This window comes from Balaenoptera acutorostrata, chromosome 5 (genome assembly GCF_949987535.1).
Source record: "Balaenoptera acutorostrata chromosome 5, mBalAcu1.1, whole genome shotgun sequence".
Classification (NCBI taxonomy): Eukaryota; Metazoa; Chordata; class Mammalia; order Artiodactyla; family Balaenopteridae; genus Balaenoptera; species Balaenoptera acutorostrata.
The window spans coordinates 144260084-144275600 of record NC_080068.1 but is presented as its reverse complement, the minus strand read 5'-3'; positions in this window follow the sequence as shown (position 1 = coordinate 144275600).

Genomic DNA, 15517 nt, shown 5'->3' with positions numbered 1-15517 from the left:
TGGAAAGTACAGAGAGTTCTCATGTTACAGTCTCCTCTCTGCACACACACAGTTTGCTCTATTATTAACATTGTGCATTAGTGTGGTACACTTGTTACAATTGATGAGCCAATATTGATACATTATTATTAGCTAAAGTCCATAGTTGACATTAGTGTTCACTCTTTGTCTTATATATCTACTGGTTCTGAGAAATGTATAATGACATATATCTACTGGTATATCATCATATAAAATAATTTCACTGCCCTAAAAATCCCTCGTGCTCCACACCCTCCCTGAAGCCCCTGCTCTTTTTATTGTCTCCATGGCTGGAATCATACAGTTTGTAACCTTCCCAGGTTGGCCTTTTTCACTCAGTCACATGCATTTAAGTTTCCTCCATGTCTCTTTGTGGCTTGATAGCTCATTTCCTTTTAGTGCTGAATAATATTCCACTGTTTGGATGGACCACAGTTTATCCATTCACCTACTGAAGGACTTCTTGGGTTCTTCCAAGTTTTGACAACTATGAGTAAAGTTGCTATAAACATCTGTGACTGGCTAGTGTGCTCAGTGGGATTTCAGCCCCACTTGCCACACACCAAGATCTTGGGGCACAGTGTAGAGCTGCATGCAGGGACCTGAGCAGAGCAGAGGGAGGTCCCTGGATATTAACTGTGCAGAGACCCCCAGAGCCCATGTCAGGAGGGATGAGAGCTCAAGAAGGAGGTCTGTATGAAAAGAAATCCTGGATTACTTGGAACATTTGAACACATGGAGAGAATGTTTTCACTTCTGTCAAAAGTTGGGGATGGGGCTTCCCTGGTGGTGCAGTGGTTAAGATTCCACCTGCCAATGCAGGGGACATGGGTTCGAGCCCTGGTTTGGGAAGATCCCACATGCCACGGAGCAACTAAGCCCGTGCACCACAACTACTGAGACTGCACTCTAGAGCCCGTGAGCCACAACTACTGAGCCCACGTGCCACAACTACTGAAGCCCGGGTGCCTAGAGCCTGTGCTCCGCAACAAGAGAAGCCACTGCAACGAGAAGCCCGCACACCACAACGAAGAGTAGCCCCCATTCGCCGCAACCAGAGAAAGCCCGTGTACAGCAACAAAGACCCAACGCAGCCAAAAATAAAAATAAATTAAATAAATAAATTTATTTTTTAAAAAAATTAAAAGTTGGGGATGACATGGCCACAGGCTCATGGAAAACATCAGTCAGCTGTTAATTTTAACAAAAACAAGAAAGAGAATGTAGTCACAGAACCCCATTTACCTCACCTATGGACAATGTTTATGATCTTAATAAAGGAGAATACTGATTTGACCCCTAAAAATCCCAAAACTCTACTGGGGAGAGAAGGTTGTGTGTCAGGTGGGGGGTATAAAAAAACTAGTCCCAATGTTCAATAGTAAGAAATCAGCGGGGGAAGGGATAAATTGGGAGATTGGGATTGACATATACACACTACTATGTATAAAATAGATAACTAATAAGAACGTACTGTATAGCACAGGGAATTCTACTCAATACTCTGTAATAACCTATATAGGGAAAGAATCTTAAAAAAAAGAGTGAATATATTTATATGTATAACTGATTCACTTTGTTGTACACCTGAAACTAACACAACATTGTAAATCAACTATACTCCAATAAAAATTTTTAAAAAAAGAAATCAGTAATAGTCTAAAATGGAAATAACCAGCATAGTAATCATTTTTTCCATACATATGGAGGCATATTATCAAAGAAAATGGTTGCTTACAGGGGTGGAAATATGAATAGACAGATAAAACAATAGTACAATTGACTTTCAAATTAGATGTAGTATTAGCTTGACTTAAAATTGAACACTGGATTAGTATAATTTACCACAGTAACAGGTTAATCCAGGAAAAAACTGTGGAAGGAAAATCAAAATGGAGTCAGTATTGCTAAGAGAGCTCTGAAATGGAGCTGGGGGCCACTGCGGGAGCTTATATGGTCTCAACCTGAATGGAATCTGACCTTTTGACCAGTTAATGTCCCAATGAAGGCATCTGCCAGAAACTCAAGATACTAATCTGACCCTCATCCTAAAACAACTCATGACAGCCATCACTTAAGGACAAATATTTCCCTTCTTGTGTCAGAGCACAGCCTCATGGCTTTTGGTTTATAAGCTTCTGACTCTCTATTCCCTAGAACACGCTTTTGGTTTTACCTGAATCTGTGCCTCCTGAATTATAATTCTTAAGACCCCAGATAAACTCTTTTCTTAGTTGCAAGCTTCTGTGGCTTTTTTTTCCTCTTTGGTTGACAAAACAAATGATCATGATAATCGATGGAAAAATACATAGATAGAATTCAATGCTTATTTATATTGGAAAAAACACACACACACACAAAAAAAATCCATCCCCCCCAAAAAAACTCTTAGCAAACTAAAAATAGAAGAAACTTCCTTAATGTTAAAAAGTATCTACCAAAATTCCAGGCAAACCTCATACTTAATGACTTAACTCAGAAAAAAGAAGAGGAGGCTTTTCATTCCACCTCTACTCAACTTTGTGTTGGAGATGTCGGGGAGGGAAAAATTTCCCCTTGTACCCACCTTGAGTTCTTGTGGCTGGACTAGTAACATTGACACAGGGCAGATTAACAGGAGACAAAGACACAAACTTAATTCATGATCACAGAGGGCTCTTAGAAAGGACTTAAGAAGTGGCCAAAGCAGGCAGCTTTTATACTTTTTAGACAAAGAAACAATAAATTTGAGAGTAAGTGACAGGACAAAGAAATTTAGGTTTGGGTGCTTGACTAGTAAGGAATTTAAGGGACTTCCCTGGTGGTGCAGTGGTTAAGACTCCGTGCTCCCAATGCAGGGGGCCAGGGTTCGATCCCTGGTCAGGGAACTAGATCCCACATGCACAACTAAGAGTTCGTGTGCCACAACTAAGACCCAACACAACTAAATAAATAGATTAAAAAAAAAGGAATGTAAGCAAAATTTGGGTTTGAGTAGTAAAGAAGTAAAGGTTTGTTTAGACAGGTTTCTCGCCCTGAATTCCCTGTCTCTGGAGATAAGGGTGTCCTTCTACATCCAGATGCAGGGAGGGCACCTTCACATGAGAGACATTTCCTGCTTTCAGGGCACAGAGAGGAAGGTCAGAGTGTCTCTCTTGTGTTGGCCATTTCCTAAGTAAGTTTAACTCAAACTAACTAATATGCCATTGAGGTACATTTTTCTACTTACCATGGGCCCCGGCAGAGGTCTTAGCAAGAACACTTGGGTCACTTGCAGAGGGTTTGGAAACCAAGGACATCATTTATGTCAACTGAAATTTTTAAATGCACAATGTGAGAGCTGTGCGTTTCAGTTTTATTCAGGGACATTACTGATCACAATAGCCTAGGAGACAGCCTCTCAGGTAGCTCTGAGGAACTGCTCCAAAGAGGTAGGGGAGCAGTCAGTATATGTGCATATTTTGGCTGAGAAATACTCCCATCAGGGAGTTTGAGCCACCCGTCTCCTCACATGGCCCTGCAATAAACCTCTCTCTGCTCCAAACTCCGACGTTTTGGTTTGTTTGGCCTCAGTGTGCGTCCGGCACATGGACTTGTGTTCCGTAACGTAGGTTAACGACTGCAGTGGTTAATGAGCTGGCCCTTGTACAACCAGATGGACGACAACATTGTTAGTCACAGATGATATTGGAAATGGACAAATAATTAGAACTAAAGTGAAATTTTTGCAATGTTGTTGGTTACAAAATTAGTACACCAGGTCAGTAACAGTCTTTACACCAGCAATAACCAAATAGAAAATGAAGTTTTTAAAAAGGCAACATTTACAATAGCCACAAAAACTAAAATGCATCTCAGGGAAAATCTAACAGAAGTCATGCAAGACAGTTACAAAGAAAAGTATTAAGCTTTATTGAAAAACATAAAAGAAGACCCAAATAAGTGGAGAGATAGACCTATTCAAAGATGGAAGGACTCAAAATTACAGGATGGCATTCTACTCAGAGTAATGTGTAAACCCCATGCAATTCTAGCCTGTGCCCTGGCAAGGTAATTCAGGGTACTTGACAGTCTTATCTGAAATGCACATGGAAAGTGCCAAGAGCAACATTCTGAAGAAAGACATCGGACATGCAGTTCAATAGAAAAAAATGAATAACATGGAAGAAAATTTGTGTAAATATAGAATATCAATACATGTGAGTGTTGGGGAGGGGGAAATTTTCCTGCCCCTTCTAGGTTCTTCCCGCTGGTCTAACAATTAAATTGACATGAGACAAATTAACAGGAGAAAATCAAACTGTCAATGAAAAGTTAATTAGTCAATCTAAGGAAGAAATGGAAATTTTTATTTGCTCCAAATTTGAGGATTATAACCCATGAAGAGCATCTCAGAAAACTCTGAGAACTGTTCTGCCTGTTAGAAGTCAAGGCATAGTTATATACGTTTTTTGAGACAGAGGGCTATACATCAAAAGATGTATTATTGACAGTTTACATAATCCAGATCTAAGCGTCATCGTGGTGGGTCATGTGACCCCTTAGAAGATCAAGACGGAATGTTATCTTTAAGGAGTTATCTTGTTGACACTGGGAGAATGTTGCTCTTTATGGTTGAGCAGGTGTTCCTGCCAATGGGGAGGTTTGCTTGATGCATAATGCAGATACACAATGTACGGTGAGGGGAGATAGGAGGCCAAAGGGCAGAGAAAAATTTTATGTTTAAATTTTTCTTGTCTTGCCATAAAATATGAATTTTATTTCACAAAAGTTTACTAACACATATACATGGGAGAGACCCAGGAAAACTGACCAAAATGGCCAATGCCCTCACCTTTAATACCATCCTCAGCTAAAGACAAAAGAGAATATTCAGGGCTTCCCTGGTGGCGCAGTGGTTGAGAATCTGCCTGCCAATGCAGGGGACAAGGGTTCAAGCCCTGGTCTGGGAAGATCCCACATGTCGCGGAGCAACTAGGCCCGTGAGCCACAATTACTGAGCCTGTGCGTCTGGAGCCTGTGCTCCACAACAAGAGAGGCCGCGATAGTGAGAGGCCCGCGCACCGCGATGAAGAGTGGCCCCCACTTGCCGAAACTAGAGAAAGCCCTCGCACAGAAACGAAGACCCAACACAGCCAAAAATAAATAAATAAATAAATAAAATTACAAACAAACAAAAAAAACTATTCCCTTTAAAAAAAGAGAGAGAGAGAGAATGTTCAGGGTGGGATGAATCAATTACAGGTGGTTACAGGAAAAGCACAGTAAACAAGGGTAAGATTGTGATGCAGATTTAAGTCAGTGCCTTCTCCACTGTTAAGAGTTTCTAGAGATTTGGTCACCCTCCTCTTCCTGGTATAGAGGTGAAGGCACCCTCACAAATGGAGATTTCCCTTACAAATGTAAATGTTTCTTACAAAAGGGAAGGAAATTCCTGCTTGGTTTTCAGAGTTTTCCCCAAGTCTTGCTGTTTCTTAGAAAATAACCAGCTTAAAATAATATGCTGTGAGACACATTTTGGGGTGGCAAATTTTGTTCCCCTACGTGAGAGATGATGTTACAAACAGCTTAAAAATAATAGATTTAATAAAGGCACTGAAATAAAAAAGAAAATGTGTGAGAAAAATTAGCTACCCCTACAATAAAGATAAAATGATAAAGGAGATACCTGGATAGATGACAGATAGATACACACACACATTTGATGACAAATCAAAATTATAATAGAGTAATCATAGTGAAACTGAAGAGGACACTGTGGGGCTCCTGGACACAGAAGCGTTTCTGTGTCCCCTGTTTCTTGTTTATAGGGAACAGACTCCAGCCTCCAGGGCCTTCCCTGAGTCCTAAATGGCAAGTCCAAACAGTTGCTAATCAGGGAAGGGAGGGGATGCAGAGGCAAGGGAGGAGTGGCCAAGAAACAATAGCGCCACCTTGGGGGAGGGTCCTGGTTCCGCCTCAAGGGATACACAGAACAATATCTTTGGGCTTCCCTGGTGGCACAGTGGTTAAGAATCCGCCTGCCAATGCAGGGGACATGAGTTCAAGCCCTGGTCCGGGAAGATCCCACATGCCGCAGAGCAGCAAGCCTGTGCGCCACAACTACTGAGCCCGCGTGCCACAACTACTAAAGCCCAAGCGCCTAGACCACATGCTCTGCAACACAAGAAGCCACCACAATTAGAAGCCCGTGCACCGCAACAAAGAGTAGCCCCCGCTTCCTGCAACCTGAGAAAGCCCGTGTGCAGCAACAAAGACCCAACACAGCCAAAAATAAAATAAATAATAATTTTTTTATAAAACCAATATCTTTGAGCTTCTTACAGAACTAAAACCCCCAACAAATGGAAGATGTCAGCATTCTTCATTCCAGAGAAGACCACCTGAGGCCAGATTAAAGGAGCCAGAGAAGCTCATCAGGAGACCACCTGAGGCCAGCTAAAGGAGTGCAGGCCCTGTACACACCCTGCTCCTTACCAGCAACCTGCCTTTGAACCACTGCTATAAAACTCCTCACCAAACCCTCCCGGGTGGGGCCACACAGTTTGTGAGGGGCATGAGCTCACTGTGGCACCCTTTGCCTGGCAAAGCAATAAAGCTCTTCTTTTCTACTTCACCCGAAACTCTGTCTCTGAGATTTGATTCGGCACCAGTGCACAGAGGCCAAGTTTTCAGCAACAATAGCTCAGGCGTGATCTTGGGTGGCCTTGGCCTGCAGCGGCTTGAAGCAGGATTTCGATTCCTGGCCAGAGACTGAAGTCAGGCTGTGACAGCGAGAACGCTGAATCCTAGCCACTAGACCAGTGGCCAGTGACAAGGCCCTGGCCCGTGTGGCTTTGCGTAAAATGAATTTCCACAAAGAAACAGAAAGTAGTGAAATAAGTGAAGTGTGTATTAGGAGGAAAAAGAGTACATGTGAGTAGGCACACAGGGGTAGGCTCGGAGAGAGAGTGGGCTTCCTGGTAGTTTGAATCACTTTTATGGGGCATTTCTTCCAGGTTTCCTTTGGCCAATCATCTTGCTTTGTCTCATTTTGAGTCCGTATTTGCTTTATCTCAGGATCCTCCCATGTATGTGCATGCATCTCTTAGCCAAGATGGATTCTAGTGAAGAGGCCTATGGGTAGGTTGACATCACTCCCTTTTTGACCTCCAAGGAGCCTTTCCGTGCACGTATCGTCGGGAAGGCCTCTTTGACCTCGAGAATGAGAACTATGCGGTCTCTTATCTGGGCAGCGCTCAGCTCCCCCTCCTCTGCATCGGGCAGTATCTGTCCACAGGGGACAAACTCCAGCCGCTCAGCCAAGGGCCCATCTATCTCCTGCCTCAAGGCATACAACAGTGGAGTCAGGCAACCACTGAGGACCTGGTCTCAGACACTACCTGCACCACTGAGAACCTGAATTTTCTGAACCATATTAAACTCAAGGACACCACCAGCCGTTCTCAAGACAGTATCTGCTAGCCACTGCCAGCTGTAACCTTATGATCTCAAGGTCTCCCCTTCTAACTATGCAAACATTTCGGACTCCAACCAATCCTTGCTTAACTAGCATCCTTACTTCTTGCCGGCTCCAGTTATAATTCTTGATAAAAAACTCATTTAACTAACTGTAACCTTGCTGATTTTGCCTTCATACGCATCCCCCGTTTCATAGTCCCACAGAACACAATTCAAGTGATCTTGGATCTGTGCCTCCTGGGCTACAGTCCTAACAAACCCCAAATAAACACCTTTTAATTTTAATCAGGTCTCATCTCAGATTCTAAAATGGTGGTTAACACGTACATTTATATCTAATAATAAAGGATAAAGTGAGATCTCTACCTTACATTATAAACAAAGATAACTTCCCAGATGGAGTAAAGGCCTTATTGGAAAGGAGGAAATTTCTCTCTCTATCCCACGTAAGTTCTTGTGGCTGGACTAGTAATAAAACTGACTCAAGACAGATTAACAGGAGAAAAAGAAACAAAATTTAATACATGTGCACAGAGGTCTCACAGAAATAGTACCTAAGAAGTGGCCAAAGCAGGCAGCTTTTATACTTTTTAGACAAAGAAACTATAAATTTTTGAGGAATTGAGAGAGGACAAAGAAACTTAGGCTTTAGTGCTCAATTAGTGAAAAAATCTAAGCAGAGTCTGGGCTTGGGGAATAAATTTTAAAAGTAACAAGGTTTGTTTAGACAGGCTTCTCAGTCCTAATTCCCTGTCCCTGGAGATAAGGGTGTCCTTCTGCCTCCAGATACAGGGAGGGCACCTTCACATGGGAGACTTATTTCCTACTTTCAGGGCACAGAGAGGAGGTCCAGAGTGTCCCTTTTGCACTGGCCATTTCTTAAGTAACTTTAATTCAAAATAATCCATATGCCATTGAGGTACATTTTGGGGCAGCCTACCCTGGGCCCCAACAACTTAAATATAAAAACAAAACTGTAAAACTTTTACAAGAAAAGGAAAAATATCTTTAAAACATCAGGATAGGGACTTCCCTGGTGGTCCAGTGGTTAAGAATCCGCCTTCCAATGCAGGGGACACGGGTTGATCCCTGATCAGGGAGCTGAGATCCCACGTACCGCGGGGCAACTGAGACAGCGCACCGCAACTATGCCCGCGCACCGCAACTACTTAGCCCGCGCACTACAACTAGAGAGAAGCCCGAGCCCTGCAACGAAGAGTCTGCGGGGCCGAAAACAAAACAAAACAAAACAAAAAACCACCAGGATAGGGAGAATTTCTTAAGCGAGAAACAGGAAGACAAGCGTCGACTTACAGAAAACTGCACAACATATGTGTTGTGAGCTTAAGTTTTATTCAGGGACCGTACTGAGGACAATGGCCTGGGAGACAGCCACTCGGTAGCTCTGAGAAACTGCTCTGAAGAGGTCAGGCGAGAAGCCTAACTTATATATAATCTTTGGCCTGGGAATATGTGCAGTCAAGCTTACATCTTGGTAAGACTACTGTTCACAAAGAACAGACATCTCAGGTTAAAGGTTTTAGTGCTTTTCTATGTAGGGGAAGATGCAAGAGCCTGGCTTCATTAAAATTCTTCCTGAGATATGCATCTAATGATCCAAGGAGCCTGCTTGTCCAAAGCACAGATCGCCCATCCTGTTTTCTTCCTAAATTCCTCTCAGGGTGCACGTCGGTCAGCACTGCAGTGGCTGATGACTTAATCTGCATTTTCTTTATTTATCACAAGCCATATAGGAAAGGATTAATAAATGTGATTTACTTTTTGACAAATGACACCCCAAACAAAAAGGCAACTCAGCTCTGGGATAAGGAGCAGTACCCAGGGTATATGTCTAGAAATCAATCAGTAAAAAGACAAGCAATTTTTTTTTCATGCTAGAGAATAAGAACGTAGGAGTTACAGAGCAGTCAATACCTCACTAGTAACTGTGGAAATGCAGGTGAGAACTGTGAGATACCATTTCACAGCAACTAACAAGAGGAAACGCGAGGGTCTCTGAGGGAGGTTCAGGAGACGGCCCTGAGCTGCAGTGGGGGCAGGCCCTACACACGCCTGCCCAGAGCCCCCATGGTGCAGCTCCTGGGAGAGCAGAAAGGCACAGGCCCCAGGAACACACCTGAGTGTGAAGCTTAGAGAAGCCTTCCCTGGGAATGAGACAGGTGAGGGGTTTTGTGCAGCACGGATTGTAAGGGGAGAAAGGAAATCCCCTAGGAGCGACTCGGTGGGGAAATGGCAAATGAGCTGAGGGTTGGCTGCACGATCCGATGCAGCACAGCAGTTAGAATATGGGAACAAGTTCCAGTGAGACCACAAACAAATCTCAAAGACATGATGTTGAGGTTAACACACTACATGTCCTATGATATTATCATTTACAAAATATGCACTTGACGGAAATGTGTTTCTCAGATGTATTTGCTCTTCACCCACAGTTCCTGGCTCCCAGTTCCCAAAACCCTTGGAATTTTCATATCGATGAGAGCAATGGGAGTATCCTTTGTTATAACATTTGGCCTCTTGTCTTCAGTTTCTGAAAGTGTTTCACGGCCATGAAGGTGAAGTGGTTGTCCTGTTATCCGTAACAAGCCCTGCCTATCACAATTGGGTTTACGTTAATGAGGTGACTTTTGTATCCCAGCCCAGGGTGGGGGCTGGTTATCAGGAGAATCAGCCAGATGATTAGGGGGCTGGAACTTTCAGTCCCACCCCCTGATTTCTGGGGAGGGGAGGGGCTGAGGTTGAGTCAATCACTATTGGCCAATGACTTAGTCAATCATGACTATGTTTAACGAAGCCTCCATAAAAACCAAAAAAAAGGAGTTCTTTTTGACCCTTTTTGGAGAGTTTCCATGTCAGGGAACCAGGAAGGTTCCTGGTGCCACTGTGCTGGGCCCCCAGCTCCACGAAGACAGAAGCGCCTTTGTTCAGGACCTGGCCCTGTGTGTCTCTTCATCTGGTTGTTGATTCATATCCTTTAATATCCTTTAATAATAAATCGCTAAACTACTGAGTAAACATAAGGTTTTCCTGAGTTCTCTGAGCCATTCTAGCAAATTAATGGAACGACCCAGAGGAGGGACTCATGGGAACCTCTGATTTATAGTCAATCTGTCAGAGGTACAGCCTGGACTTGTGTTTGGTGTCTGAAGTGGAGGGCAAAATCAGATTCTACCTCTGGGTTGATAGTGTCAGAATTGAGTGGAATTCTCAGATTCCACACTGGCATCAAGAACTGCTTGGTGTGAAGAAGCCTCCACACACAGTCATTGGAATTGGGTCCAGGAACTCTTCTCAGTATGACACCATTATGTAAAGTTTAAAAACGTGCACCCCAATGTTCACTGCAGCACTATCTACAGTAGCAAAGACATGGAAGCAACCTAAACGTCCATCGTCAGAGAAATGGATAAAGAAGATGTGGTACGTATATACAATGGAATACTACTCAGCCATAAAAAAGAATGAAATAATGCCATTTGCAGCAACACGGTTGGACCTAGAGATTCTCATACTAAGTGAAGTAAGTCAGAAAGAGAAAGAGAAATGCCATATGATATCACTTATATGTGGAATCTAAAATATGACACAAATGAACTTATTTACAAAACAGAAACATACTCACTGACATAGAGAACGGACTTGTGGTTGCCAAGGGGGAGGGATGGAGTGGGAGTTTGGGATTAGCAGATGCAAACTAGTATATACAGGATGGGTAAACAACAATGTCCCACTGTATAGCACAGGGAACTATATTCAATATCCTGTGACAAACCATAATGGAAAAGAATATCAAAAAGAATGTATATATATGTATAACTGAATCACTTTGCTGTACAGCAGAAATTAACACAACATTGTAAATCAACTATAGTTCAATTAAAAAAAAAATTTCAAAGCAACACTATATAATGTGCACAGACACACACTTTTGTTGTGGAAGCATGAAAACACCCCAGGCATGACCCACAACCAACGAGAGGTGAGTGGTGACCCAGAGGACGAGGGGGACACCCTGGCTGTCCATGTACCACTTTACATATTTAAAATTAGAAGAGAAATGGGGACCAAGTACGGGGAATGACATTTTAGACTGTTAAGAGTTTTCTGTTTTATTTTTGATGCCATGTAAACTGAATCTAGACGGTGGATACGTGTGTATTATATTATATGCGGTACATCACATTTAACATTTTTACTGATGAAAATAAAGGAAGCGTGTGGGGAGGAGGCTGTCCGCAGTTAGGGTGCTCAGCAGCCACTCGCCACGGCAGCTACTGAGTCTTTGAAACGTGGCCGGTCCAAATTGAGATGTGCCTTAAGTGTAAAATACAACCAGATCTGTGCACTTCGTATGGAAAAAAAAGAATATGAAAGTCTCTTTCCCCTCCAGTCTCCCAAGAGTGAGCACATGCACTTGCATCGGGGCAGGGGGCAGGGAGGGAGCGTGCAGCACCCTCTGGAATCCGCATCTGGCCCAGCGGGTAGCTGCTGAATGAACACTGAGATGAATTAGCGGAGGCTGCGTTGAGGGGCTTGGTGACGGGCGTAGGGACGGAGCCCCTCAACCAAGAAGAGGGAGATGCTGAGTTTTGGCGAAAGGCTTAGTTTAGGGTCCTGAGGGACCCTGAAGGGGGCAGTGACCAGGCCGCTGGCTGAAGGCACAGAGGTATGGCGGGAGCTGGAGATGGTTACACTGCCCACCCCACACCTGGGCTCACAAAACTCCCACAAATGCCACTTGGGAACAGAACCTTGGTCCTGCTTGTGGCTGCAACAGGCAGGGGGCCCAGGCACCAGGCAACGCTGGGTTCAGACTGCTGCGCTCACACCAGCTCCATCCCGGGCACACAGCACGTTCCCTAAGCTTCGGTTTGCCCACCGGTAAAGTGCCATTTCCAGGATTAGGGGAGGCAGTGTCTGCAAAGTGCTTGCCACATGGGGCCTGGCCCATGGTGAGCCCTCAAGACAAGTTAGCCCTTGATCAGCTGATGCCTGTGCTGACAGAGATGGCGGCGGGTGTGGGACCCCGGGGGCTGGCATGCAGGCTCCGTCAAGGCTAGTTGCACGGGCAGGTGAGGGCATGGTCTCCAGCAGCCCCGGAGCTTTTCCCAGCCTCCAGGAAGGGATGGGGATGGCAAGACGTGAGGGAGGCGGGAGGGTGGCAGAGCTCACAGCTGTGGGCAGCTCCACTGGGCAGGGGCAGGGGGCACTGCCTCAAGGACCAGCGGCGCAGGTGGTCCTGCGGCGCAGGTGGTCCTGCAGGCGCACCTGAGGGGCGCTCCCAGCAAAGGCGACGTCCCAGCGGGGCCACGACACGGGGCGGGGACAAGGGTCCAGGAATGGGCAGAGGCGCTGAGGGAACTGTGCGAACCAAGGCTGGGAGGTGAAAGAGCAGGTGGGCAGAAAGCCCTTAAGATGAGCAAGACCAAGGCCGCAGCAGGGTCCGCGCTGCCCCAGGCGGAGAGGCCTGGAGACGGGAAAAGCCCCCTTTCGGAGCAGCCTGGGGCCGGGAGCACACAGTCCGTGGCCTTTCACCTGAACCCGAGCGGAGTCTCCCAGCGGGAGGAGAGCCTCTGACACCAGGGCCACCCACCCCCCAACCTGCCAAGAAGAGGAGGGTGATACGTTCCAGGCTGGATTCACAAAATATCGCAGTCTCCGGGGCTCTTATCTGAAAATGTTTGCAAATACACCAAATGGAACTTATTTTCAGAAAGTTTTTCGCCTCAGGGGATTAATTTTACTCTTTCAGCTTCTTTTAGAATGTTCATCTGACAGCTGACGAGGGCTCCACCAGCTTCATGCCTGTGCCCCAGTTCAGGGACGGGGTGCCTGTCCCCAGGGGTCCTCAGAGCTGGCCCCAGGCAGGAAGGAAGGAGCAAACCACTCAGCCTCGACTGAGTTCTGTACTGGGTTTAATATAGTTCAGCACTGTCCCCCCCAAATTCTTGTTCACCCAGAACATGGCCTTATCTGGAAATAGGGTCTTTGCAGATCACTCTGGACTAGAGAGGGACCTAAAGCCAATGGTGTCCTTTTAAGAGGCAGAGGAGGACGCACAGAGGCGGAGGCCACCAAAGGCGGGCAGAGATAGCGGTGAGTCCACAGGCCCGGGCACGCCTAGGACTTCCGCCCCCAGGAGCCTGGAGGGAGGCACGGAACGGATCCTTCCTCAGAGCTTCCAGAAGGAGCCAGCCCTGCCGACCCCCTGACCTCAGACTTCTGGCCTCCAGACTGTGAGAGAATAAATACTTGCTGTTTTAATCCACGTAGTTTGTGATGCCTTGTGACAGCAGCCCCAGGAAACTAAGATAAGCTCCTAAAACGTCCAGGCGCCCGAGGCAGCACAGAGCCCGCGAAGGTCCAGGCCCGCGTCCTCGCGCCCCTTCCTCTCCCCCCGGACTCAGCGCCGCCACTCCGTTCGCTTCCCCAAGGAAGCACACCGGCCTCGGTCGCCACGCCTACTTCGGCCCCACCAGACAGGGGCCCCCCGTGGCCCCCGGAGAAGGGTGAAGGGTCAGGCTGGGCCAGGTCCATGAGGGTTTACTTTTCTTCAGAAAAGGCAGTTCTTGAAAGTTTCTGGGTAGGACAGCACGATCTGACACACGTTTTAGGAGAAAGTTGTATCAGGAGTGGAGCTGAAGAAAGGGCTCAGGCTGGCGGTGTAGGAATAGTGGACGGGCATGGCAGGTGTGCGGCCAAAGCCAGCCTGGGGTCAGGGAGAAAGGCAGCCCTCCGGGTGCCAGAGCCGTCCCCATCCCCCACCCCCACCCCCCGGTCTGCTGGGAGCTCCTGCCCTCGGTAGAGCCCACGTGGTCGTGACCACACAGTTTGCTCGATCAGGACAAGCGCCGCAGAGACAGGGAGGAAATGATCATTCTGTGGAATGTGCTGTGCTTTGACACAGATCTCACTGGTCCTAAAGTAACAGGACTTCTATTGACATTCTGTTGAGGATCAATAGTAGATAAAAAGGTAAAGTAGAGATCGTGGCTTCTCTACATGAAACAAACATGGAGATTTTAAGAAAACCATTATAAACAGCGACAGGACCCACCAGGCTTTCTCCCACCTCCCCAGTAAGTCCTTAGAATTCAAACTGGGGACATAATGATGTATGGGCACTGTTTTCCAAAGTTACATTTTCTTTTTCCATTTTGGTGGGGGTTTTTCCTGAAAAACGCTGGGCTGAAAAGTAGCGAATTAAGCAAAGACATTGGATCATCTAGAAAATAAACCAATGGACATTAGGCTGCTGCCTCTGTCTCCTACAAAAATAGGTACACAGGTATATGAAGAGTTTATTCTTATTTATATGCCAGAATTCATTTTTCTTCGAGTCTCTCATTTATTAATTTTTATTCATATCTTGGTGAGAAAACAGTGCTTTGGGGCAATAACAACACTGAGGGCTTGCGTGCAGCCCTCCCCCGGCCCGGAGGTCACCCAGAGGTCAGTGCCCACCAAGCCCAGCAGTGTCTCCCCAACACTGCCGCCTGGGAGCCTGGGAACTCAGCCTGCGCCCAGCCCCCTTGACCCCGGCGCAGCCCTGCTGTGGCTGGCTGTGCCGTGCTGGCTTCTGGGTGAGGAGCCGTCCCACCAGCTCGCCACACCTGGATGCGACAGAGTGTGCAGGTCTATGTGCTGCCGCTCAGCACCCACAGGTGCCCTCCAAGTTGCGCTCCTATGATGCCTTGTCAAGGGAAGCACCAGCCCACGGCCAGGCCACTCCACCCAACACGTTGCACCTGGCGTCCTGGGTGCCCCAGGCAAGGCCACTGGCCTGGCCCTCAGACATCGCCGGGGAGGCTGTGTGTGTGTGTGTGTGTGTGTTCGTGTGTGTGTGTGTGTGTTCATACACTGGTGCATGTGCTTGCAAACAAGTGTATGTGTGGGAGTATGAACACATGCATGCATGTGTACGTGTGCACACGTGTGCATTTGTGTTTGTGGGTTTTCCTATGTGTGTGTGCACTCATGTGATGTCTGTGCACGCTCATATGTGCATGCATGCATCGCACATAACTGTGTGCCT